Source organism: Drosophila suzukii, unplaced genomic scaffold (assembly GCF_043229965.1).
Source record: "Drosophila suzukii unplaced genomic scaffold, CBGP_Dsuzu_IsoJpt1.0 scf_9, whole genome shotgun sequence".
NCBI lineage: Eukaryota > Metazoa > Arthropoda > Insecta > Diptera > Drosophilidae > Drosophila > Drosophila suzukii.
In genome coordinates, this window is record NW_027255941.1 from 2,056,689 (window position 1) to 2,083,275 (window position 26,587).

The following is a 26,587-nucleotide window of genomic DNA, read 5'->3' on the forward strand; positions in this document are numbered from 1 at the left end:
GAAGAACATATTTGAGCCTGAAGGATCTGAAACGCGACTATGCAGCCAGCACCGGTGCCCCAACAGAGAATGCACTGGAGTAGTAGAAGCCCGTGCAGACAGCACCGGCCCCGTTCGGCGCGGCAAGCCGGACCCTGGAAAAGTGAACGGACAGCGCTTCCAAGAGCGCACATCTTTAATTATACCCGTTACTCGTAGAGTAGAAGGGTATACTAGATTCGTCGAAAAGTATGTAACAGGCAGAAGGAAGCGTTTCCGACCCCATAAAGAGTATATATTCATGATCCGGATCACTAGCCTAATCGATCTAGCCATGTCAGTCTGTCCGTCTGTCTGTCCGTCCGGATGAACGCTGAGATCTCGGAAACTATGAGAGCTAGTCTATTGAGATTTGGCATGCAAATTCCTGAGCTTTTTACGCAGTGCAAGTTTGTTTCAGCAATGTGCCACGCCTACTCTAAAGACCACAAGCCGCCCAAAAGTGTGGTTCCTACAGTTTTGATGCTAGAATAAAAATTTTAACTGAAATGTATTGTCCTCATCAGTACCTATTGATTAACCCAAAAAAAGTTTGCCACGCCCACTTTAACGCCGACAAACCGCCCACAAACTTCAAAAAGTCGTAAATATGAACGCGGATATCTCATAAACTATCAAAGATAGAGAATTGGGATTTCAGATTTAGATTCCGTAGCCTTGTACGCAGTGCAAGTTACGCGAAATGCCGCGCCCACTTTAACGCTCACAAACTGCCCGAATCTGTGGTGCCCACAATTTTTATGCAAGATAAAAAATTTTAACTGTCTTCTAGTATAGTATTAATAAAAATCATTTCTTGTTTTAGGAGCCGGGGTTTCTTATGAGGGGTTTCAATTCATAAATGACGACGAAATTAAAGAGGCCATTCCTCCATCAGGTTGACGGAGTGGAAGAAAGCAAAAGTAAGAAATGTACTACTAAATTCATGATACTGCAGACGATTTATACTTTAGTTAACAATAACTCCTTAATTAAAATATTAACAAAAAAAGTGAGGATGCCATGTTGTTTATTTCAGATATCTTAACAATATTACAAATTAATATAACAACTTCTTCCCTTGGTTGACCTAAAAATTAGAAAAAACTTAGAAACTTATTACATTTTGTTCCACAAAAGTGATGATACATTTAAGAGTAATCGCGCTCGTATCTGTTCTGTTTTGACAATTTAGATATTTTAAGCTAAGTTTTTCTCTTTAAAATAATCTTACAGTCTTAAGTGCCAAACGCAGTTCCAGTTAAAAAAAGTAGCGACTGAATTTGTATATGAAAGCACCAATAATGTGCTAAAACAGGTAATCTCATCTTACTCAAATTAACTTTTTCCGAAAACAAATTATGTAATATTAGCTAACAAAAAATTGCATATATTTCATAGAGCTTGCGTTCCTTACTGCAATCGTCAGAACTGGGCCGCGATTTACTCAACAACAAAGTGTTGACGGAAACGCAAAGGAATTTTTTAATAAATATAATCACAGAAGTGATTTTCCGCAACAACATTGTGGTTCAAACCGCAGATTTTTCAAAGTTGTTGGACGAGATTATAAGCATTTTTCCTTGCGAAGCGCAAAGCCGGGTAATACTTAAACCACAATCAAAAACCATTTTAATTTTATTTTGAAACATTCTGATTTTATTTTAAGGACTATTATTTTATTCCTCGGGGAAAAAAACATAGTAACCCCAGTGGAAAATTATATTCTAAGTATAAGAACAGACGTCGAAAAGTTTTATCTAGCAAAGATGATGAAAATATTCCACACGATTTTGAAGACGACGACAAGGGACTATCACTGTCATTAAAATTGCATTTAAAGAGAGACTCATCGGATTGGAGCGAAGTCTGTAGACTCTGAGAAAAAACATGTAAAATTCGCCAAGAAGATGTAAAGTCTCTAAGCAATTTAGAATTCATGCAAGACTTTGATAATATTACATACATACGTTTATTTGATTGTCTGTGTATTTAGGTTCCTTAGTGGTGATTGTCCCCTTGCATTCGTTTGTATTGTTGCTTTACTGTTTCTCTTTTTAAAATTATAAGAGTGATTTATGTATTTTATATTTTTCCATAGATCAAGATTGACTTTGATTTCCTTTACCGAGGAAAGACAAATCTTCTGTTCGATAGGTGGAACAGCTTTAAAGACAAAGTTCTGATATATTTTAAACATCCACAACGAAGACTGCAAGCGACAACTACTTGATGTAGAACGCGCCAACGTTGGTAAGTTTTCTGCTTACGCAAAGAAATGTTGTCATAACTACATAATTATTATTTTTACAGACGCCCAGGATTACTTGACCCTTATTTTGCCGTCTTGCCGCCGACATCTCGGATCTTGAATCAAAACGGGAAAAGGAACCAAAAACCGACAATAGCGGATGCTCAACTTCGATGATACTACTGCTTTCAAGCTTGAATGACTATGAATGTCGTATCAACAATATAGTCAGGGAAAAGTATTTAGAGGGATCAACAATACTGCCATTTATAATTATTACCGCATCGTCTGAGCTGGAGTTCTTAGATTTCTTTGTTTACTTTGACAATTCGCTGGTAAAGTGTGACTCCTTCCTAAGATTGTCTTACTCGCTGAGCTACCCGAAAGCCTCAGAGCAAGCTTGGTACGCAGTTCAAAAGATCATTTTTGAAATAGACATAGAATTTACAAAATTTAATCGATTTCATGAATAAAAATTATCTTTTTCAACATGTATATCTGCTATTGCTGTCGAAAATTATTTCTAACGCCCAACAATTTAATATTCCATTTAAAGATTAAGCATCTGTTAACAAGAACATCCTTGAGGCTGCCTTGTCAGCAGGATGGCTGCACACAAATTTTTACAAGTTTCCTGAGTTTTCGGCGGCACTTAATTAGATTACATACGCAATCAATTCCAAATCGAAGAAATTCATGAGAAGAATTTTTATTCTCTAAGTGCAATCAAACCGTTGACGAAGTTGAAGAAAAGGATGAGGAAGAACAAACAAATTTATGTTTTGAAGCCCAAAGCATACAATCAATGATAGACGTTTTAAAACAAAAATCGCTTGAATTTACTTTAAGTTTATATGAACTAACTTTTATGCCGGGGAAACACGTATTGCAAATTCAAAACAATATTGAAAAGCAAGTAAATCCGGAAACAGTGGATAGAATTATTCCGATTCTTGGATTTTGCAAAGATCCATTTGAAGGTTGTAAGACAGAGCACACATTTTTAAAAAAATTAACCGATTCAAATCTATATAGGCAGCGAAAACAAATTTCCATTGATAATAAATTAACAGAAATAGTATTGAAAGGAAATCCCACCTTGGGTCCGAAGTCAAATGACGTCTTTATAATGCCATTGGCTTTTACAGTAAAAAGAATTTTCGAGATACCAAATATTTTGGAGCTAACATTAAGCAACATACAACAAAATTTAAAATGTAATGACTTAACAAATTTGGCATCTGGAGAAGTCTTTAAGTCTATAGCAAAGCAATTTGATCCAGACATTGTTGTGCCATTTGTTTTATACATAGAATACTTTCAAATTAACAGTGCATTAGGAAGCCATACATTCTCCATATGTGGCTCCTACATTAATTTTCCTTTAATGCCAAGATATTTACTTTCTAAAGTTCAATACATATTTCGTGCCGCATTTATAGCGACAGACAAGCTTAAAAAGTGTGGAAATGGAAATTTTACCATTTAGTTTGAAGAATTTAAAGTTCTTGAGAGTGGAATAATAATAAGAACTAAATACGGCTTGCAAAAAGTGCGGTTTATATTGTTATTGGCGAAAACTTAGCTGTTAACAGCATACTTGGTTATGTCCAATCATTTAATTCAAAGCGATATTGCCGCGTTTGTTCTAGAACGAAACCCGAAATGGAAGAAAGTTTACGAACTGAACAATCTTATTACGAAGACTTACAGTTGAATAATTTTCGAGAAAGTGGATTGAAGCGAAATTGCATATTCAACGAGTTATTGTCGTTTAAAGTTATAAATAATTTTTGTTTCGACATTATGCACGAAATTTTCGAAAGCGTATGTAAATATGATATTTGCCACATTCTTATTTCATTAATAAATAAAGGAATAATCTCTTTAAATGAAATAAATACCACAAAATTGCTATTTCCGTACGGAGAAACAGAAGTTGGCAATTCGTCTGTAAAAATCGAAATGAATCGACTAAAAACATGTAATTTAAAAACGTCTGCAAGCGACACCGAATGTCTTACTTCTTGCCCTTGATGATTGGAGATAGAGTTCCACACGGTAATGAAGAAATGGAATTGTTATTAACTTTACTTGATATAAAAGAGTTCTTATTTAAGTCAAATTATAAGAAAAAGGAATTAGAAACGCTACGAAGCTTAGTGCAAAAACATCACACTGTTTACGTTAAATTATTCAGCAAATTAAAGCCTAAACACCATTTTATGGTCCATTATGTGACAGCCATTGAAAAGTATGGATCTTTAAGATATTTGTGGTGCATGAGGTTTGAGGCGAAACACAAGGACTCAAAGATCTATTTTCACAATGTAAATTCAAGAATTAATCCTCCCCATACTTTAGCCATTAAATGTCAAATTAAGTTTGCAAAGTTTCTGACGGACCATGTCAAATCTTTGAGCCGTATTTAAGACTTACATCGAAAGAGCAAGGTATTTTAAATAATAATCTTGCATTAAAAATAAATAAAAACCATGGGAGTGTAAATAACTTTAAATTTTATAACCAATTAGAATATAAGGGCACTACTTATAAAATTAATTATTATTTAGGTTTAAATAATAATAATTTTATGTTATTTAAAATTAAGCAATTTTTAATTCACAAAATAAATGTAATTGAAGTTTATGTTTATTGTGAAAAAGTTGAAGTAGAATAAAATTGTCATTTAAGATCATACTTGTAAAAAATCCATTAAAAAACTACATTTTTAATTTGACAGACTTTTTAACGCCCCCCTCCATGTATATACCCTTAATAATGACATTAAAGCCGTAAGGCTCATTTTTATTGAGAATTGGTTCTGGAAGCGAGATCGATGCGATGTTGAAACCGAGAACGGTTCTTCTCGAAATCGAGATCAATGCGATGATGAAACTGAGAACGATTCATACCGAAATCGAGATCGATGCGATGCTGAAACTGAGAACGATTCATACAGAAATCAAGATCGATGCGATGACGAAACCGAGAACGGTTATTCTCGAAATCGAGATCTAGCCGATGTTGAAACCGAGAACGGTTATTCTCGAAATCGAGATCTATCGATGTTGAAACCGAGAACGATTCATACTGAAATTAAGATCGACCATTCTCAAAGCCCCGTTCTCAAACCGAGAAGACTTCGATGACGATTTTAGTATTTTTAGTATGAGTCGTTCTTGGCTCACTTTTGAGATCGAAAATACTGAAATCGACAACGCTGAGAACGGTTTTTTCCCTGAGTGTAAGCGTGCCAGACATAAAAGAAAACATAATGGCAGATCCAGCGGCCCAAAGGGCATACATAAAAGATATCTCGAATGCCGTCCCGGAATTTAACGGGCAAAAGATAATCTTTAAAGGTTTATAACAGCCTTGAAGTTGGTTAACTTGACTAAAGGCACATTCGAAGATTTGGATGTAGAAATCATTAAATCCAAATTTATAGGATCTACACTATACAAAGGACAGAATGAATCAACAATAAATTCAATCATAAAGAAATTGCTAGACACTATGGTCGGCGAAACATCCGACGTAGTCAAAGCCAAAATGGCGAAAACAAGCGAGAAAGGCAAAACAGCCGAGAAATTTACATCTTAAACAGACAACTTAAGAAAGCTCCTTCAAGCTTCGGACATTGACGAAGGCTTACCAGCCTTCCACAAAGGAAGCCATCACCACAATGGTTAAAAATTGTGAGCATGGCCGCCTAAAAACAATTAACAGGCAGGCAACTTCTCAACTATGAATGAAGCCGTCAATAAGTACATACAATGCAGTACTGAAATGGCGGGCAATTCAAACTCAATATTGTACACACAAAGAGGAAACAACTATCGCGGTAACAATTTCAGAAATAATTACAGCGGGAGGCAATAACCGAGGTAACTATCAGTATAACGGATACATCCAAAGTAATGGCTATAACCAAAATAACGGTTATAGCCGAAACTATAATAACACCTTTTTTTGGGTAAATCGATAGGTATTGACGAGACTAAATCATTTCTCCTAAAAATTTGTTTCTAGCATGAAGATTTTGGGCGCCACAGGTCTGGGCGTTTTGTGGGCGTTTTGTGGGCGTTACAGTAGGCGTGGCATATTCGCGTTACAAACTTGCACTGCGTACAAGTCTACGAAATCTAAATCTGAAATCCCAATTCTCTATATTTGATAGTTTCCGAAATATCCGCGTTTTTTTATGCCTAACCGAAGTAGACACTTCCGGGTCACACCGCTGGACAAAAGGGTAATAACCACTTGTCGCTGGCATGGGGACCCTTTGCTGGCAGGACGATCCCGTCGCGGCAATGATAACAATGGTTACTGCGTTGCCGGACCACAGGCGATGCTAGTGGAGATAGTGTATTACGAGCCCTATTCCCAGAGGTAGGAAGTAGAACCGCGGAGTTATGAGATGCGTTGATAACTGATTTATTCTTCATTTGGTACATGTTACTTGGAAGAGGGAAGTTTAGTGTAATGATTTGTGAAGTACGCTATATTCTAAAGTAGGTAGGTAGGTCAGGGAGTTTTGATTATGGTAGCAGTTTGTGTTGTTGGCTCGGCAGACACTGCAAAATGTGCTGACTGCATTGGCCGGCCAGTGTGCCGTTGAGTCGGTGAGACGGTGAGTTAGTGAGACATATAATATGCTGATCAGCAATTCTCATATGCAGTGGGTGCTACTGAGCGCCTCGTACTGTTCCCATCTTGGCTACTGCTTGATTTGTTGGGTGTGGTCATGTTAAGTACCTTTGGGTACGAACATTCTCCCCCCCCCCCCATTGAGGGGTACCCTCAATTAAGTCGTGATGTCGGTCAGCCCTTGACCGAATTGTATAGGAAGCACCTAACAAATCATTGACTAAGGTGGATCTTTCCTTCAACTGTGGTTCATGTTTGTGATTCAGGTCCTTCACATCTTCTTGATGCTGCTTAACACTCCCCCTTGCGATAAAATTGACATTACTGTGGGGACTGAAATTGTGCCCTCGTAGAACTTGATCATTTGGCACGTCTATGGTATGTGGACATTCTGCAACAAAACTAACATATTCCTTGGTTAAGTTTAGAAATGTTGAACCAAAGTCAGCCTTCTTGTAGGTTTTAAATTGATGAGACGTCGGTTCTATATTCATCGGATTTTTATCTTTTGTTGGCTTATAAGCAGCGTTAGGGTTGATTTCCGTATCAGGTGAGGTTTCTTTATTGATATAACCAGTGATTACATAACCAAGCCTAGTGCCTTGTGCCAAAGGTTTATTAGGTCCTAGTTCAAAAAGTTCACCGGTTATTACACGAGAATACACCTCAACCCCTAAGGTAAGGTCAATGGGTCCAGGTTGCCGAAAGTGAGGATCTGCTATCGGCAGTCCCTCGGGAATATTAAGATCGGTATCAATCGGTACTGACGGTTGGTCTGTAATGACTGTGGGAATAATAAATACCTCTATTAGTGTTTCAAACCCTGATGTAACTAATGAGAGCTTTAGTGTTGATCTAATTGCTGTTGATACTTTTCCTCCAATTCCAGATATTTCAATCGGTGACCTTTCCTTTAGAGATAGCAGATCTGCCATTCTCCTTGAGGTAAGATTATTCTGTGATCCACCATCTATTACAGCGCGACATGTTTGTAATTGACCGTTTGGCCCTTGTAATGATACCTTGGTGGTCGCGAGCAGAGTATATCCCCCTACGTCGTCGTAGCCTGCAATGGTTACTGCGCCGGCCACTGGATTGCTAGTGGGTCCTTTGTATAACAGTGATTGATGCCGTTGCTGGCAGACTCGACAAGTGGTCGGTGATCCACAGTTTTCAACCTTATGAGCCGTAGACAAACAATTTGTGCATGCTCCTACTTGAATAATGGCTTGGCGCAGTGTTTTGGGGTCCATTTCCTGGAAACGGTTACATGCTCTAAGATAATGTGGTTCTAAGTGACAAATCTTACAGTTCTCTTCGTTGTGAACTGACTGATGGCGTAGTGTTGCTGTAGGTTGAGCGCTTATCGTCTCCAGCATGCAAGCGCGCCGTTCAAGAAACGTCAGTACACTCCTTAACGTTGGAATTTCCGCAGAATTTTCTAGAGCAGCTAGAGACTGGTAATCTAGTTTTCTTCTGATAATAAAACACAGGAGTGGATCCCAGCATTTTGTGCTCACATCGAGGTTTTTAAGAGTACTCATTGAGTTTTTGATAGTGTCATGTAAGGCCCTTAGTTGGCGCGAGCAGCCGTCTATGGCGGCGAATACTAGTATTTTTCCGTTCTGGTACCTGGCCTTTAAACGCAACCAGGTGTCGTCATAGATATCCTGTGAGAAGGCTGTGTCTCTCAAGACGTTTCTCGCTTCACCACGAAGCGAACTCTGTAGAATATGTAGTTTTTGACTGGCCGAATATGGTTTATTATGTACCAATTCCACATAGAGATCATGGAACCGTGGCCAGTCTAGATACTCGCCGTTGAACTCCGGAATGCTAATTGGCGGAAGTGCCAAGTTTAGGCTCATTGGCGCGTCGTTTTCCCGAAGCAGGTTCATTTCGTGTTCCTCGTATAATGTGTGGAATTGAGCTAGCTCTGCTTCTGCAAGGGCTGCGGCCCCAGGTGTGCTGTCCAATTCGTCGTGGGCCTGGCTTAGTAACGCCCAATGGAGATCCAGGTGCCTTTGTAGGGCTGGGGTGCCGGCGTTCGAGGCTAATGTTAATGATGACTCCAATTCGTTGCATCTTCTCTGCAACTGTCGGATCACCGTGTCAATTGCGAAATCTCCTTTGACTTGATCTCTTGTTGTTATCTTGATGTTGGCCGACGTTCGTCTCGGGGCCTTTGGAAGCCCGCTTCCAGTCGGCATGTTGTCCAGAAAGATATTCTGATATTTTTTGACCAGCTCCTTAAGTGCTACTAATCGTGAAGAGTACTCACTTCCAGTGGGTGAGGCCGCTTGCTGGATTTCTTCATCTAGGTAGCAAAACTGTGTGTCTTGGAAACAAAGAATCTTGTGAAGCTGGATGAAGCTGAGTATCCTGTGAAGCTGGATGAAGCTGAGTATCCTGTGAGGCTGGATGAAGCTGACGTTCCTGTGACGCTGGAAGAAGAAGCGTATCCTGTGAAGCTGGATGAAGCTGAAGTTCCTGTGACGTTGGAAGAAGAAGCGTATCCTGTGAAGCTGGATGAAGCTGAAGTTCCTGTGACGCTGGAAGAAGAAGCGTATCCTGTGAAGCTGGATGAAGCTTAAGTTCCTGTGACGCTGGAAGAAGAAGCGTATCCTGTGAAGCTGGATTAAGCTGAGGTTCCTGTGACGCTGGAAGAAAAAGCGTATCCTGTGAAGCTGGATTAAGCTGAAGTTCCTGTGACGCTGGAAGAAGAAGCGTATCCTGTGAAGCTGGATTAAGCTGAGTGTCCTGTGTAGCTGGATGAAGCTGAGTATCCAGTCAGAGGTTCAGCCTTTGGTGGGAAGGGGGTTGCTTGAGTGTGATCCTTTGTTGTTAAAGGATCACGTCGGGGTCACCAATGTTTGTGCCTAACCGAAGTAGACACTACCGGGTCACACCGCTGGACAAGGGGTAATGAGCACTTGTCGCTGGCATGGGGACGTTTTGCTGGCAGAACGATCGCGTCGCGGCAATGGTAACGATGGTTACTGCGTTGCCGGACCAGAGGCAATGCGGAACTGCGCTTAGGTTGAGCTAACGTAGGTTAGCTGCTAGTGGAGATAGTGTATTACGAGCCCTATTCCCAGAGGTAGGAAGTAGAACCGCGGAGTTATGAGATGCGTTGATAACTGATTTATTCTTCATTTGGTACATGTTTATATACTACTTGGAAGAGGGAAGTTTAGTGTAATGGTTTGTGAAGTACGCTATATTCTAAAGTAGGTAGGTAGGTCAGGGAGTTTTGATTATGGTAGCAGTTTGTGTAGTTGGCTCGGCAGACACTGCAAAATGTGCTGACTGCATTGGCCGGCCAGTGTGCCGTTGAGTCGGTGAGACGGTGTTAGTCAGACATATAATATGCTGAGCAGCAATTCTCAAATGCAGTGGGTGCTACTGAGCGCCTGGTACTGTTCCCAACTTGGCTACTGCTTGATTGGTTGGGTGTGGTCATGTTGAGTACCTTTGGGTACGAACATTCTCCCCCCCCCATTGAGGGGTACCCTCAATTAAGTCGTGATGTCGGTCAGCCCTTGACCGAATTGTATAGGAAGCACCTAACAAATCATTGACCAAGGTGGATCTTTCCTTCAACTGAAGTTCATGTTTGTGATTCAGGTCCTTCACATCTTCTTGATGCTGCTTAACACTCCCCTTTGCGATAAAATTGACATTACTGTGGGGACTGAAATTGTGCCCTCGTAGAACTTGATCATTTGGCACGTCTGTGGTATGTGGACATTCTGCAACAAAACTAACATATTCCTTCGTTAAGTTTAGAAATGTTGAACCAAAGTCAGCCTTCTTGTAGGTTTTAAATTGATGAGTCGTCGGTTCTATATTCATCGGATTTTTATCTTTTGTTGGCTTATAAGCAGCGTTAGGGTTGATTTCCGTATCAGGTGAGGTTTCTTTATTGATATAACCAGTGATTACATAACCAAGCCTAGTGCCTTGTGCCAAAGGTTTATTAGGTCCTAGTTCAAAAAGTTCACCCGTTATTACACGAGAATACACCTCAACCCCTAAGGTAAGGTCAATGGGTCCAGGTTGCCGAAAGTGAGGATCTGCTATCGGCAGTCCCTCGGGAATATTAAGATCGGTATCAATCGGTACTGACGGTTGGTCTGTAATGACTGTGGGAATAATAAATACCTCTATTAGTGTTTCAAACCCTGATGTAACTAATGAGAGCTTTAGTGTTGATCTAATTGCTGTTGATACTTTTCCTCCGGTTCCAGATATTTCAATCGGAAACGGCTACATGCTCTAAGATTATGTGGTCCTAGGTGACAAATCTTACAGTTCTCTTCGTTGTGAACTGACTGATGGCGTAGTGTTGCTGTAGGTTGAGCGCTTATCGTCTCCAGCATGCAAGCGCGCCGTTCAATAAACGTCAGTACACTCCTTAACGTTGGAATTTCCGTTGGTGCATCCGCTGAATTTTCTAGAGCAGCTAGAGACTGGTGGTCTAGTTTTCTTCTGATAATAAAACACAGGAGTGGATCCCATCATATTGTGCTCACATAGAGGATTTTAAGAGTACTCATTGAGTTTTTGATAGTGTCATGTAAGGCCCTTAGTTGGCGCGAGCAGCCGTCTATGGCGGCGAATACTAGTATTTTTCCGTTCTGGTACCTGGCCTTTAAACGCAACCAGGTGTCGTCATAGACATCCTGTGAGAAGGCTGTGTCTCTCAAGACGTTTCTCGCTTCACCACGAAGCGAACTCTGTAGAATATGTAGTTTTTGACTGGCCGAATATGGTTTATTATGTACCAATTCCACAAAGAATTCATGGAACCGTGGCCAGTCTAGATACTCGCCGTTGAACTCCGGAATGCTAATTGGCGGAAGTGCCAAGTTTAGGCTCATTGGCGCGTCGTTTTCCCGAAGCAGGTTCATTTCGTGTTCCTCGTATAATGTGTGGAATTGAGCTAGCTCTGCTTCTGCCAGGGCTGCGGCCCCAGGTGTACTGTCCAATTCGTCGTGGGCCTGGCTCAGTAACGCCCAATGGAGATCCAGGTGCCTTTGTAGGGCTGGGGTGCCGGCGTTTGAGGCTAATGTTAATGATGACTCCAATTCGTTGCATCTTCTCTGCAACTGTCGGATCACCGTGTCAATTGCGAAATCTCCTTTGACTTGATCTCTTGTTGTGATCTTGATGTTGGCCGACGTTCGTCTCGGGGCCTTTGGAAGCCCGCTTCCAGTCGGCATGTTGTCCAGAAAGATATTCTGATATTTTTTGACCAGCTCCTTAAGTGCTACTAATCGTGAAGAGTACTCACTTCCAGTGGGTAATGCCGCTTGCTGGATTTCTTCATCTAGGTAGCAAAACTGTGTGTCTTGGAAACAAAGAATCTTGTGAAGCTGGATGAAGCTGAGTATCCTGTGAAGCTGGATGAAGCTGAGTATCCTGTGAAGCTGGATGAAGCTGACGTTCCTGTGACGCTGGAAGAAGAAGCGTATCCTGTGAAGCTGGATGAAGCTGAAGTTCCTGTGACGTTGGAAGAAGAAGCGTATCCTGTGAAGCTGGATGAAGCTGAAGTTCCTGTGACGCTGGAAGAAGAAGCGTATCCTGTGAAGCTGGATGAAGCTTAAGTTCCTGTGACGCTGGAAGAAGAAGCGTATCCTGTGAAGCTGGATTAAGCTGAGGTTCCTGTGACGCTGGAAGAAAAAGCGTATCCTGTGAAGCTGTATTAAGCTGCAGTTCCTGTGACGCTGGAAGAAGAAGCGTATCCTGTGAAGCTGGATTAAGCTGAGTGTCCTGTGTAGCTGGATGAAGCTGAGTATCTAGTCAGAGGTTCAGCCTTTGGTGGGAAGGGGGTTGCTTGAGTGTGATCCTTTGTTGTTAAAGGATCACGTCGGGGTCACCAATGTTTGTGCCTAGCCGAAGTAGACACTACCGCTGGACAAGGGGGTAATGAGCACTTGTCGCTGGCATGGGGAAGTTTTGCTGGCAGAACGATCGCGTCGCGGCAATGGTAACGATGGTTACTGCGTTGCCGGACCACAGGCAATGCGGAACTGCGCTTAGGTTGAGCTAACGTACGTTAGCTGCTAGTGGAGATAGTGTATTACGAGCCCTATTCCCAGAGGTAGGAAGTAGAACCGCGGAGTAATGAGATGCGTTGATAACTGATTTATTCTTCATTTGATACATGTTTATATACTACTTGGAAGAGGGAAGTTTAGTGTAATGATTAGTGAAGTACGCTATATTCTAAAGTAGGTAGGTAGGTCAGGGAGTTTTGATTATGGTAGCAGTTTGTGTAGTTGGCTCGGCAGACACTGCAAAATGTGCTGACTGCATTGGCCGGCCAGTGTGCCGTTGAGTCGGTGAGACGGTGAGTTAGTGAGACATATAATATGCTGATCAGCAATTCTCATATGCAGTGGGTGCTACTGACCGCCTGGTACTGTTCCCAACTTGGCTACTGCTTGATTTGTTGGGTGTGGTCATGTTGAGTACCTTTGGGTACGAACAGCGTTCATATTTACGATTTTTTGAAGCTTGTGGGCGGTTTGTGGGAGTTAGTGTGGGCGTGGCAAACTTCAAATAATCGATCGGTATTGATGAAAATAATACATATCAGTCAAAATTTGTAGTCTAGCATTAAAACTGTATGAGCCGCAGTTTTGGGCGGATTGTGGGCGTTGGAGTGGGCGTGGCACACTGACGAAATAAACTTGCGCTGCGTAGGAATCTCTTGAGTCCGCATGTCTAGTCCACTATTGCAGCTTTTAAAGTTTCCGAGTTCACAGCGTTCATACGTACAGACGCACAGACGAAGTGACGGACACCCAGACATGGCTAGATCGACTCGGCTAGTGATCTTGATTAAGAATATAAATTAACACAGTTAAGGAGAAATTTATAAGTCGGTACAAATCGTGGGCGGTTCTCGGGTCACCCTTTAGGGACCGTGCCTGGTTCTTGGCATGGTGAGTTCTGCTAGTGTCAGCATTTTTGTATGACAAACGGCCGCCTTGCCGGCCACGTTTAGCCAGGGTTCAGCTTATAAGTTTTAGTTCTCATTTGTCATTCATTGAATAAAGAGACTGTGCTCCATTTGATTTAACTGCGGCAAACCGCAGTTAACTTCTTATCACTTCAAACTGTCTGAGTCTCTAGGCCTGCAGGTTAAGAAGGGCAGTAACCCTTCCATCCTAAACTACCTAAATCAACATTTGTCGATCACCGGCCAACCGGCCACCAACACCAATTGGAATATCGTCGATTAGACATCACGCACTGACAGCCACGATTAAGTATGAGAGAAAACAAATTAAAAAAATTAACACCACCATAAAATATGATGTCGTTTGAGATTTATGAACCGTTAAAAATTGCTACTTTCGGAGGCTCCCACTTGAACGTTTATTAATAATCGACCTAACAAAATTTTCTATTTTTTTCTTCTTGCTATCTGTTTAGATTCTTATAATCAAATTATTAGAAAAAAATTGTTTGAAAAATATTGTTTTTTAATTCGTTTAATGTTAATTTGACATTTTCTGAAGTCATCACAAAAGTATGCTATTTATTTATTTATTTATTAATTTGAGATCATAGTAAAGTTTAAAAAACTAATACTAACATAGGGGGTAGTGCTAGCTACGAGGCCTTCGACTACGTATTTATGTAAGCTACATTTATATTTTTATAATATATTTTAGTTCTTCTCCGAAGAAAGTACAAGAAATGCAGCATACCTTTGGGCATACATAAGTCCTCAAAATGGTTCGACTTCAAATTAAGCCATCAACTAAAACTAAAATTACTGAAAACTAAGGCAAAACCGCATCGAGTCGGCGATGAGCGATTTTAGTAAATTAATTAAAGAATTTATTTTTGATGTAATGACTTCATTCGGGGATGGCACTCAAAAGCACTCGAAAAGCAAAGTACTCATTTGCTAAAAAAAGCAGTAAAAATCAACGAAAAAGTTTCTTTTAGGAAACAAGTAAGTCAGAAGAGCTATTTATAATTTTTTACTTGTTGAAAATAATGACTTCTAAAAGTTCTGTGAAGAAGTCGAACAGCTACATCAGCATCTTTGACTTCTAGATTTTTTTTCATTTCCATCAATATTTGATGAATTTTTAACTTTAAAAATACGGTAAAAAAAAACTACTTGCCCGAATTCTTTGAAACTTTGGCATAAATTAGTTTAATGTATAATAAAAAGGACTCCATACTCGGTCTTGTCATTTTCTTAAAAAAAAAAAACGTATTTTTGGCCAAAAATCGGATCGGCTGGCCCAGTGTGCAGCGGCGAGGGAAGACTACAACTAGAATACTTAATTTGCACCAAACTTATAGAATTCACGACCCACAATTCTAGACAAAAAATATGTAAGTGGTATGATCTTATTAATGCAGCTTCATATTTAAAAAAAAAGATAAAGAAAAAGCAACAAACACATACACAGTGATAGATATAAATAGAACGTTATATAAACGGACGAAAATTTTTTTATTCAAATATTCCTATAGCAAGTGTGATTTGTTTTTGTGGATAAAAAATATTTGCTCTACCGCCTTCGAGTAATAAAAAATTTTGTTTGGTTATATTGGACACCAAACACCCGGTTATTAATATTAAATACATATATTAATATAAAAAAAAAATAATAGATATATAAAACCCCAAACCCAAATTAATTTCAGCCGAGTCAAATATTCGGTCATATAGTATAAGTGTCTAATGTTGACCATAGAGTAGCCTTATGAGTTTTGAGGGTCCATATAGAGAGTTTAAACGCGAAATTGAAAGTGAAAGTAAAGAAGAGTGGGACCAAGTTCTCCAAGGGTATCAACCACCACAGGTACAAGAAGAAGACATAGACATTATGAACGCAGCCAGCATAGAAGCTTTGGTTCGGGCCAAATTGCCTCAACAGGAACAAAGGCTTAGAGCCGAATTTCAAAATCAAATTAGTGCAGCTAACCAACAGGTACAGAGTCTGCGCGGAGAGGCGCCAGAAGTTTAAACATATCAAAGAATAGCAGTAAATCCAGTACCAGTGCCGTGCGATATACCATTACACATAGTAAAGTCGATTTCAGACTTTACCGGGATACAGGATAAATACGTGGCATGGAGGCAGTCCGCCACAGACGCCTATGAGTTTTTTAAACCATATAATGGCAGTAGCGCGCATTACCAGGCCGTTACAATGTATTTATTTCGAGTCTAAAGAAGTCCTATTTCGTATTTCCAGCACAGGCCAGAGATCTGCCAGCTAGGAAGGCAGAGGCTGTCGAGCAGAGAAATCAGAATACTGACTTCCACAAGGGCCAACAGCGAGTGCCCGAGAAATGAGGGAAATATTTAGGGAACGATCGCGGCCAGGAAAAAAATCCCCATTTCTTCAAAAAACAAAATAAAAATAATGATTATTGGCGCAGACATCCGTCGAATTTTAAACCATCCCAGGGGAATAATACACATTCTCCCACTCCTCAAAATCCAAAAATACCAAACCTTTCGGAAAGAATGACTGGTCAGAGGCGCCAACGGATAAACAACGTTGAGCAAGCTGCTGAGGAAGAACAGGACTATGAAGGCGCGGACCGCTCTGAATGGTTACCTCGTAGCGATCGTTGGGAAGTCCTCGACTAATTTTGTATGGCTTACGGTATTTATTTGCGAATTTCTTACAATGTCCAGGCCTAACATCAACATTGCGAATAGCAACAAAGTCATTATAATTATACTTCATGGGTGCTTTGTGTCTTAGGGCATATATGGATTCATTACGAGATTGTGACCGTTTAATATTCTCACTAGCTTTTATCCTTTCGGAGGTAATATCACACGGGTTAGAAAGGCTTAACTACTCCTCAATATATTCGGATAATTCGTCAACAACGGGTCCCTGCTGGTTGCTACCAAAAAGCAAAATACTAGGAGTTTTTCCAGTACTCTTCTGAACGGAATTATTAACTTGTACCAATCGGATTGGTTCAACGGCTCGGATAGTTTACCTAACATCGGGGTTAACACTCGGTTTATGCGTTCCACCAGACCGTTCGCCTTAGGGGCTGCGGTAGCAAATTTAACGTGCCCTATATTTCGCTCACTTAGGAAACTAGAAAATTGAAATGATGTAAAACAGGTACCACGATCCGAAATAATTCGTCGCGGCGGCTATAATACTCAAAGTATTTTGAAAGACTGGCATTAACTTCTTTGGTACTGGTAGAATTAACTGCGTACAATTTCACGAATTTGGTAAAAGCGTCGATAGTAACTACCAGGTGTTTTCTTTTTGAATTGATACAAGGCAACAGACCCAAATGGTCAATGTGAATGGTATCAAACGGAATTGGGACCTTCGGAATACTATGGAGGGTACGGTCATGGACACGTTTAGGTACTGAATGAAGGATGCATGGCAAACAATTGCGGATAAAGGATTCAACTTTGCTTTTCAGGTCATCAACACATTTATCAACTCCAAGGTGACCCAACTTTTCATAACTTAATTGATAAACTGTTCTTGCATTTGAGTTGGGGCATACAAACATAACCTTCCGTTATCATTCTTTCTATAAATTATTCCATCAATTAAAACAAACCGTTCTATCTCTCCTTTCACCAATTTCTGTCGCAAGGTACGCACTTCGTCATCCCTCACCTGCTCCGTCTGCAAAAGCAAATCAATGTCGCATGGGTCTGCTCCAACAATTCCAACAAGTTTACTAATTTCGGGGATTTCTTCACGGATTCAATCGAATTTTCAGGAGGACAAGGTATTTTAGGTTCAACCGGGCTTTCAGGTTCACAAGGTATTTTAGGATCAACCGGGTTTTCAGGTTTACAAGGTATTTTAGGTTCAACCGGGTTTTCAGGTTCACAAGGTATTTTAGGTTCAACCGGGATTTCAGGTTCACAAGGTACATCAGGTACACACGGATTTTTAGTCATAGACGGTGTCACACACGGATGGGAAACTCCTTCAACCACGTCATCAGCTAACAACTCCGTTTGCCTACTTAGTGCATCGACATGAGCCATACTTGAACCCGGCCTATGGGCTATCGAATAATTAAAACTTTCTAACGCAAGGGACCAACGGGCGATACGAGGATTGATGGATTTTTTACTCAAGGTTTGAACGAAGGAACTGCAATCTGTTACAATTAGGAAAGGCTTGTGTTCCAAATATATACGGAAAAGACGTAAAGCGTATATAATTGCCAAGGTTTCAAGCTCGAAACTGTGGAAACGAGACTCGGCTGCGGTAGCTTTTCTTGAGTAAAAGAAAACGGGATGAAGCTTTTTATCTAACTGTTTTTGCAATAGTACTGCACCAAAGCCATGAGAGCTCGCATCAGTATGCAATTTCGTTTCGTAATGGGGGTTGAGAATTGACAGGATTGGCGGGTTCGACAATGCTGTTCTTAACTTCACAAAGGCATTTCTTTCGGAATCTGGCATTGGAAAGGGCCCTACTTTTTTTAATAGGTCGGTTAAGGGCTTTGCCACGCGTGAAAAATTAGGGACAAACTTTCGAAAATATGAGAATAAACCGAGACAAGAATGCAACGCTTTACTGTTGAGTGGTTCCGGATATCGTTTGATTGCTCCCAAGTGAGTATCGTTACGCAAAATCCCCTGAGCACTAACATCGTAACCTAAGTAATCAATACGTTTTTGCAAGAAGCTACTTTTTTGAAATTTATTTCGAGACTAAACTTATCAAGAATATTTAGCAACGTAGCTAATACCTTTTGATGCTCATCTACAGTATTAGATGGCAGAATTATATCATCCATATACACAACAATTTGACGATTTCTAACAAGCTCGCTTAATACGTGAGATATTAACTTTTGGATTACAGCCGGTCCATTTTTAAGCCCGAAAGGCATCCTTAAGTTCTCAAACTGCCCGTGTTTACAAATAAACATCAAAATTTTTGCCTATTTAAGCTATGGTAAGGTATGTTTTTTAAGTTTGACATCTTAGTAAATAGGGATGCACAGTATAAATCGGAAGCCACCGCAATAGTATTGTTTAGTGAGTAATTATTTTCATAATTTGGTACAGTCTTACGTATTACTAAGTAAGTAGTAGTAGTTAAGTTGTAGTAGTAGTGACAATAGTTTCAATACATCTCTGCCTAATAACAATGGCGTCGGTAATATAAGACTAGGAATAACAAAAGCTTCCATTCTATAGTATTTTTCTTTAAACACAAGTATCATTTTAACTTTTCCAATTGTCAAAATGTTTTCTCCCCTGAGCCCACGGAAACGGCGATCTTCTAGGTTTTCATAATTAACAGCTTGCGGAATGATTTCTTTAATTATAAAACTCACGGGGCTTCCGGTATCTAATAGTGCAAAAATGTTATCAATATCAATGCATCCCTGTTTACTAGGTAATTTTATGCTTACTAGTTGAATAAACGAGTTTTCGCCAACAGAATCGTCTTCCTCTTCATTCTCGTCACTGGTACACAACGCAGCTGTCCGTATACGCTTCGGGCACTCCCTGGTGCCGTCTCAAAGCAATGGAAGCATCCTCCCTCTGGGTGCCTCGGTTTCTTGCATTGATTGCTGTAATGTCCCATTGAGCGGCAATTAGAGCACCTTATGTTAGCGTCTGCATTACGAGCATCCGAAATGTTTGCGGAAGATGACTGTCGCAAAGGTACAGCCGTGCGTGGAGCTTGTGGCTTTCGTTTAAGCTCGGCCTGTACGGTCTGATAACGCATCATTTTCTCACGCAGCTCATCGAGGGAAACACAGTAATACAACGGTGCTGCGCAGCCGGTGTGATCCTGCAAGCCATCCACAATGTATTTATAACGTCCGTGTCCTCGAACGTCCCTTGTCTAGCAATATTACGCATAACTATGAAATATTGTAGCAGCGATTCGCCTTTAAGGACTGCAACTACTTTGCAACCTCATGGTTCGTCATTTGGAACCCAAAGACTTTGAGTAGACACTCGCTCAGTGCCTTCCAGGTGGTGGATTTTTCGTACATCGTGTATGAACGGGCTGACCACTGTAGCTTGCGATTGCCCAGTAGCCAACGCTGGGGATCGCTCAAACCGTGTATATCAGCAGCCAAGTCCACCTCACGGATCCATGCATGAACACCAACGTGATCGTCTCCAGAGAAATTTCGCAAGGTTGATTCTATGTCCTTAATGTCAATGGTAGGTTTGCGGTCCACAGTGCCGCTCTCCAAAGCGGCCACTTGAACTTTCAACTCGGCAAGATCCTTCCGGGCTCTGTACAGGGTCACCTGGCTCAAAATTTCGGCCAGTTCGTCGGAATTGCGGCCGTCCTCTCCTGGCACACTCTCAGCTACATCATCGACTTCGTCATCCGATTTTTCAGTAATATTGTCCAACTCCATGGTAGCTGTTGACAGTACGTCTTTTGCCATCGCTCGCAGTTGTTGTATGGCCTCTTTGCCGTCCACTGGTACATCTTTTGCGATTAGCAGGTTCGCTAGTTCATCCTTTGTCAGGATTAATATATCAGAGTATTTCATCCCGAGAAGATCTGGGGTAAACCCCACACCTGATTTGTAATCAGCTTACGTTCTTAGTTTTTTAGAAGCCACTAGGATGGGCTTCGTTTTATTTTATTTAGTTTTTTGCTTTCCAAAAAGGTGTTCTTCTCACCAAAAACCGGTCTAAAACGACCATCCCCTGGTTCTCTTAAATCCTAAATTACATTTATGTGTGACCATCTATCACACTTAAAGCTAATAGTTCGTCATGATATTGACTAGATGTTTACAATATAGAAAAATAAGAAAGAAAATAACTTCATAGAATTACGTAATTTTTCACAAATCGAATGCACACTGTACTCAGTGTTATGCGTTAATATAAGTACAAACAGATTGTAGCACTCGGCCAAAACACTTACATACAAATCAAAGACCCAAGCAGTTCCCCAAGCGATCGGTAATATGAACACCCTTGAGTGCACTGGGACTGGACATCGCAGAGTCAGCATAATTGCCATGCGCGACCGCTCTGTCTCCAAGTGAAAATAGTACCCCTCTCTCCCGCGTCGACCCTACGTCAGCCTCACACATATTTACCCATTAATACATAAGTGTCGACCGCCGCTCTTCCGGCTCTATATGAGCCAATGTAATAGCATTAAAAAGCATTCAATAAAAGAACATTGGAGTGAGCGATTAAGTCGCTCCTCCTGTTAAGAAATCCAAATATAAATTCTTATACGTTTGAATGGATGGCCGCCGCTCAAGTGGCCTCTTGGCAGACTTGACGACAGCGTCATCGCAGGGAAGGACAGCATTGCAAGAGTGGTCGTCATCCGCACCGCAAAGGGACTGGTCAGGGAGCCATAGCAAGGATCGCCGTTCTGCCGATCGAAACCCAATCGGTTGAAAGCCTTAATATTCCAAAGGGGGGAGAATGTTTGCAGCAGAACGCCAAAACTGCATTGTAGAGTACTCGTAGAGTAAAAGGGTATACTAGATTCGTCGGAAAGTATGTAACAGGCAGAAGGAAGCGTTTCCGACCCCATAAAGTATATATATTCTTGATCAGGATCACTAGCCGAGTCGATCTAGCCATGTCCGTCTGTCCGTCTGTCCGGATGAACGCTGAGATCTCGGAAAGAGCTAGGCTATTGAGATTTGGCGTGCAGATTCCTGAGCTTCTTACGCAGCGCAAGTTTGTTTCAGCAATGTGCCACGCCCACTCTTACGCCCACAAGCCGCCCACAACTGTGGATCCTACAGTTTTGATGCTAGAATAAAAATTTTAACGGAAGTGTATTGCTCTCATCAATACCTATCGATTGACCCAAAGAAAGTTTGCCACGCCCACTCTAACGCCCACAAACCGCCCAAGCCAAACAAAATGTTAAATCGAAAAACATCATATGCTCGAAACAAATAGTTTCACAGCTTTCACACAAACCTTTCGCCTTCCTTTCTTGTTATATATTCTAAGTTTATTAAGGACCAATAAAAAACATAGCGAGTAGCTCCTACAGCAAAAACAGATTGACATAAAAACTTAAAAAAAACAGAAGTTCGGAAATAGGTCGAAGACCGCTGATAAGTTTAAGCTGGTACAATAAGCGACCTCAAACTGCCCCGAAATTCCATTTGCTTTTTTCAATTTTTGGCTTTGCCATTTCTATGTTATAAATATTTAAATTGTGCTGTTCATAATCTTAAGGCATACCCGGAAATAGCTGCAATCCATTTTATTTAAATTAAGCCTCCTTAACCTCCTTCCTGGTAAATTAAGTAGACAAGTGAAAACTTAAATTTCTTAATTTTATGATTTACAAATAGATTTTTCAAGTATTTTGATGGGTGTATGATGGATGCATTTAATTAGAGCACATAATTTTTATAATCTGCAAGGAAAACAATATAGACAATAATTTTTACTATTTATCAGCATAGCGATTTCGTACAACATGTAAATTATAAAAACTTGCATATTTCAATAAATTATCTGTATAAAGATCTTTATGTTAATTCAATTACCTGAAAAGTGATCAGTGCGCCGTTGAGTCGTACGCTAAAGTTTAGACTAGAAAAAGCTTTTAAAAAGCCAGATTAATGTTAGAATCTCATAAACAGAAACAAAAAATTTGCTAGGACAAAAATACTTTAGATTTTGATTTAAAAATATGAGATCAGGTTTTATTGAAAAATGAAACAGGGCATAAGTTAGACTTTAAATATACTAGACCCTATAAGGTTGAAAGTATAGAAGAAAAAGATAACATAGTAATATCAAACAATAGAAATAAGGAACAAACAGTACATAAGGATAGACTAAAAATGTTTACTTCCTAATCACTTTAATTCTCTTATACATATATCACGCATGGCCATACATAAATTAAGAACCATAATTATAAAAGAAATATAAAAGGAAAAAAAAATTATATATAAAAAAAAAAATACTTTCTGACTCAAAAAATTAATAACACTTTCTAAAAAAAAAAATAGTGTTATAAAATATTATGTTCATTTATATTATATATACATATAGTAAGAAAATAACTTCATATAATTACGTTATTTTTCACAAATCGAATGCACACTGTACTCAGTGTTATGCATTAACATAAGTACAAACAGATTGTAGCACTCGGCCACAACACTTACATACAAATCAAGGACCCAAGCAGTTCCCCAAGCGCTCGGTAATATGACCACCCTTGAGTGCACTGGGACTGGACATTGCAGAGTCAGCATGATTGCCATGCGCGACCGCTCTGTCTCCAAGTGAACATAGTACCCCTCTCTCCCGCGGCGACCCACCGTCAGCCTCACACATATTTACCCCATTAATACATAAGTGTCGACCGCCGCTCTTCCGGCTCTCTGCCGACATCGCTGAGCGATCTATAGCTGTATGCGCCAATGTAATAGCATTAAAAAGCATTCAATAAAAGAACATCGGAGTGAGCGATCAAGTCACTCCTCCTGTTAGGAAATCCAAATATAAATTCGTATACGTTGGAATGGATGGCCGCCGCCCAAGTGACTTCTTGGCAGACTTGATGACAGCGTCATCGCAGGAGAGGATGGCATTGCAAGAGTTGTCGTCATCCGCACCGCAAAGGGACTGGTCAGGAGAGCCATAGCAAGGATCGCCGTTCTGCCGATCGAAACCAAATCGGTTGAACGCCAAAACTGAATTGTTTTAGTATCATTTTAAAACTTCAAAGAAAAGATTTGCTAACAGCTGTGTGCCATCTGCGGCGCACTAACAGCTCCATCTTAAGCGTAACAGCACAGAATGTTAAATCGAAAAACATGATATGCTCGAAACAAATAGTTTCACAGCTTTCACTCAAACCTTTCGCCTTCCTTTCTCGTTATATATTCTAAGTTTATTAAGTACCAATAAAAAACATGGCAAGTAGCTCCTGCAGCAAAAACATATTGACATAAAAACTTTAAAAAAAACAGAAGTTTGGAAATAGGTCGAAGACCGCTGATAAGTTTAAGCTGGTACAATAAGCGACCTCAAACTGCCCCGAAATTCCATTTGCTTTTTTCAATTTTTGGCTTTGCCATTTCTATGTTATAAATATTTAAATTGTGCTGTTCATAATCTTAAGGCATATCCGGAAATAGCTGCAATCCTTTTTTTTCAATAAAGCTTCCTTAACCTCCTTGCTGGTAAACTAAGTAGACAAGTGAAAACTTAAATTCCTTAATTTTATGATTTACCTAGAGACCATCAAACAAATAGATTTTTCAAGTATTTTTATGGGTTTATAATGGATGTATTTAATTAGAGCACATAATTTTTATAATCTGCAAGGAGAACAATATAGACAATAATTTTTACTATTTATCAGCATAGCGATTTCGTACAACTTGTAAATTATAAAAACTTGCATATTTCAATAAATTGTCTGTATAAAGATCTTTATGTTAATTCATTTACCTGAAAAATGATCAGTGTGCCGTCGAGTCGTACTGTGAGTTAGTCAGACGATATATCGTATAATATGCTGATCAGCAATTCTCAGCTGCAGTCGGTGCAACTGGCTCCTGGTACTGTTCCCAACTTGGCTACTGCTTGATTTGTTGGGTGCTGGTCATGTTACGCAACCTTGGGTACAAACTGCATATTTTATGTATTGCTCTCTCTTGGCCAGAACATATGTAAGCATGTACACAAAAGTGAGAGCGAAAAACGCTGCTGGCGCTAAGAGAGAGCTGTCTAAGTATCCAATGGTCTCATGGGTGCAGTCTTGTTAGACCTTTTCTGTTCATAAGTCTGGAAAGTGTTAGAGAAAGTCTGTTTGCGTAAAAACGAGCTCTGATCTGTAGCAAGTGGCAGTCGTAGTGATAGATGAAAAAACAGGATTAGTTTTGGGATTTCGAAAAAGTGTAGTGTTTCTTCTATATTATGGGGCGTTTATCATGTCTTAAAATTTTGGCTTGTCAGGCCAAATTTGAATGGCAGATAGTTTATCAATCCCCAAAGAAGACCAAACTAGGTTGGGTGGCTTCGGTTGGGCACTCAATCGTTCGCGACGAGTATTCATCTCTAGCAGCACTTCGTAAAGTCCTTAATTTTGAGGAAGACTCCTTATCAGAAATTGTCAAAAGATTCTGGGAAATCGACAACTCCTGCGGCTAATCTCCCAACATCTCAACATCCGCTGATGACAAATTACTCAGGGTTTCTTTAGGCTTGAGCCAGGTCAGTACTCAAATAGGTTGCCGACCAAATCCAGCATTGATACGTAAGGAGACTCTATTCAACGCGCACTTTAGCGATTCAAAGCGCTCCAAGCTAAGTTGGAAAAACACGACAAAACGGTCTTGGAACAGCCAGACACTTATTTGCAGACAACGAGAAGCGGCCGACAGTTATTTGCGAGCTCTCCTTTTTTGTAAGATTCGCTTAAAAATCTTGGAGAAGGTTGGTAATATGCTTATGGGTCGAAAAGAATTTGCACAGCGGGGAAAGACGTCATTTTTGGGGATCATAAAAACATTCGCATGCTTCTACTGCTCCGGATAACATGAAAGTACAATTACAGTATTGAATATACGCGTAAGGAACGAAATAGCTTCCACTGGCAGAGCTGTAGCCACTTTTCCGCCAATACTGTCATGCCCAGGGGCCCAAGTCTCCTAATTTTGTTATTAACTACTGCATCAATAGGCCGAATTTGAAAAGCAGAACCAAAGTGAACGTCATTAAAAGCTTCTGTAACATTAGTCTCTTCATATGTGACCAATTCAAAAGGCTTAAATCGTTCTTCCAAGGAATCAGCGAATTTTTTAGTTCATCAGCTTTACTTGCCCAAGTACCTTCCAATCGAAGCAAACTAAACTTCTGGAGAGGCTATCGCTGAAGCCCGCGAGTGCATTTCCGGAGCTCGAAGCGTCGATCACCATGCGGATCGATAGCACGAAGTTTACGGAGGAAATAGTCCAACTTAGAATCATAAAGATCTTTAATTAATAATGAATCAGCCCTTTTTAAATTAACTAGGTATTGAGGGTGACGCGTTTGCATCCACCGTCGCCGTAGTGATCTCTTCTGCCTAACCAGAGTCGTTATTACAGGACATCAAAGGGCATTATTTAACTGTGGAACAGCGGAATGATTACCGTTAGCAGTGGATGCGGCAGCGGCAATCTAGAGAAAAACTCAGATCAGCAGATTCATCATTCTCAATAAGGATGGTAAGATGATCCTTAAAACGTCCAATGTTAGCCCGACGAGACAGAAGCATTGGTGTTGTAAGTTGGAGCGAAGCAGCAGCGCATAAAAGTATTTCAACAGAAATGTGATCAGAACAAAGTTCATTTGGTACATGTACGAACAGCCAGAAAGTAAAGCGAAATACCGTAATAAATAGCAAAAACAATTGCAGTTGGATTTGGTCCACATTCAGGTGAAAGACTGGCAGATTTTAAGACTTAATATGATCTAATAGCCGAACACCTCTCGGTGAAGAGCGGCTACAACCCCAAAATTGATTGTTAGCAATTGAAGTGAGTTTCGTTTTAAGCATCTCATCAATTGAACTAGTGGTAACATAGTGCTATAACTCAAGAAATTAAAATACGGGAGGGTATAACTGGACTTCAAGCACTCTGAGCAGGAAAAGAGGGAGGTAAAATTTGATTGATGGTTGTTTT

At 40.3% G+C, this 26,587-nt stretch overlaps 1 protein-coding gene and 1 long non-coding RNA gene across 4 annotated transcripts in view; one reads left to right on the top strand and one right to left on the bottom strand.

The window, feature by feature from the left end:
- Positions 1 to 26,587, bottom strand: part of stai (stathmin) — a 249,359-nt gene that overhangs the window by 104,208 nt on the left and 118,564 nt on the right. The gene's annotated exons all lie outside the window — the stretch shown is intronic.
- On the top strand, positions 1,083 to 2,764 carry LOC139355122 (uncharacterized). The gene is made up of 4 exons (XR_011605856.1): positions 1,083 to 1,336; positions 1,420 to 1,620; positions 1,688 to 2,271; positions 2,332 to 2,764. It is a non-coding gene; the product is annotated as an uncharacterized lncRNA (long non-coding RNA).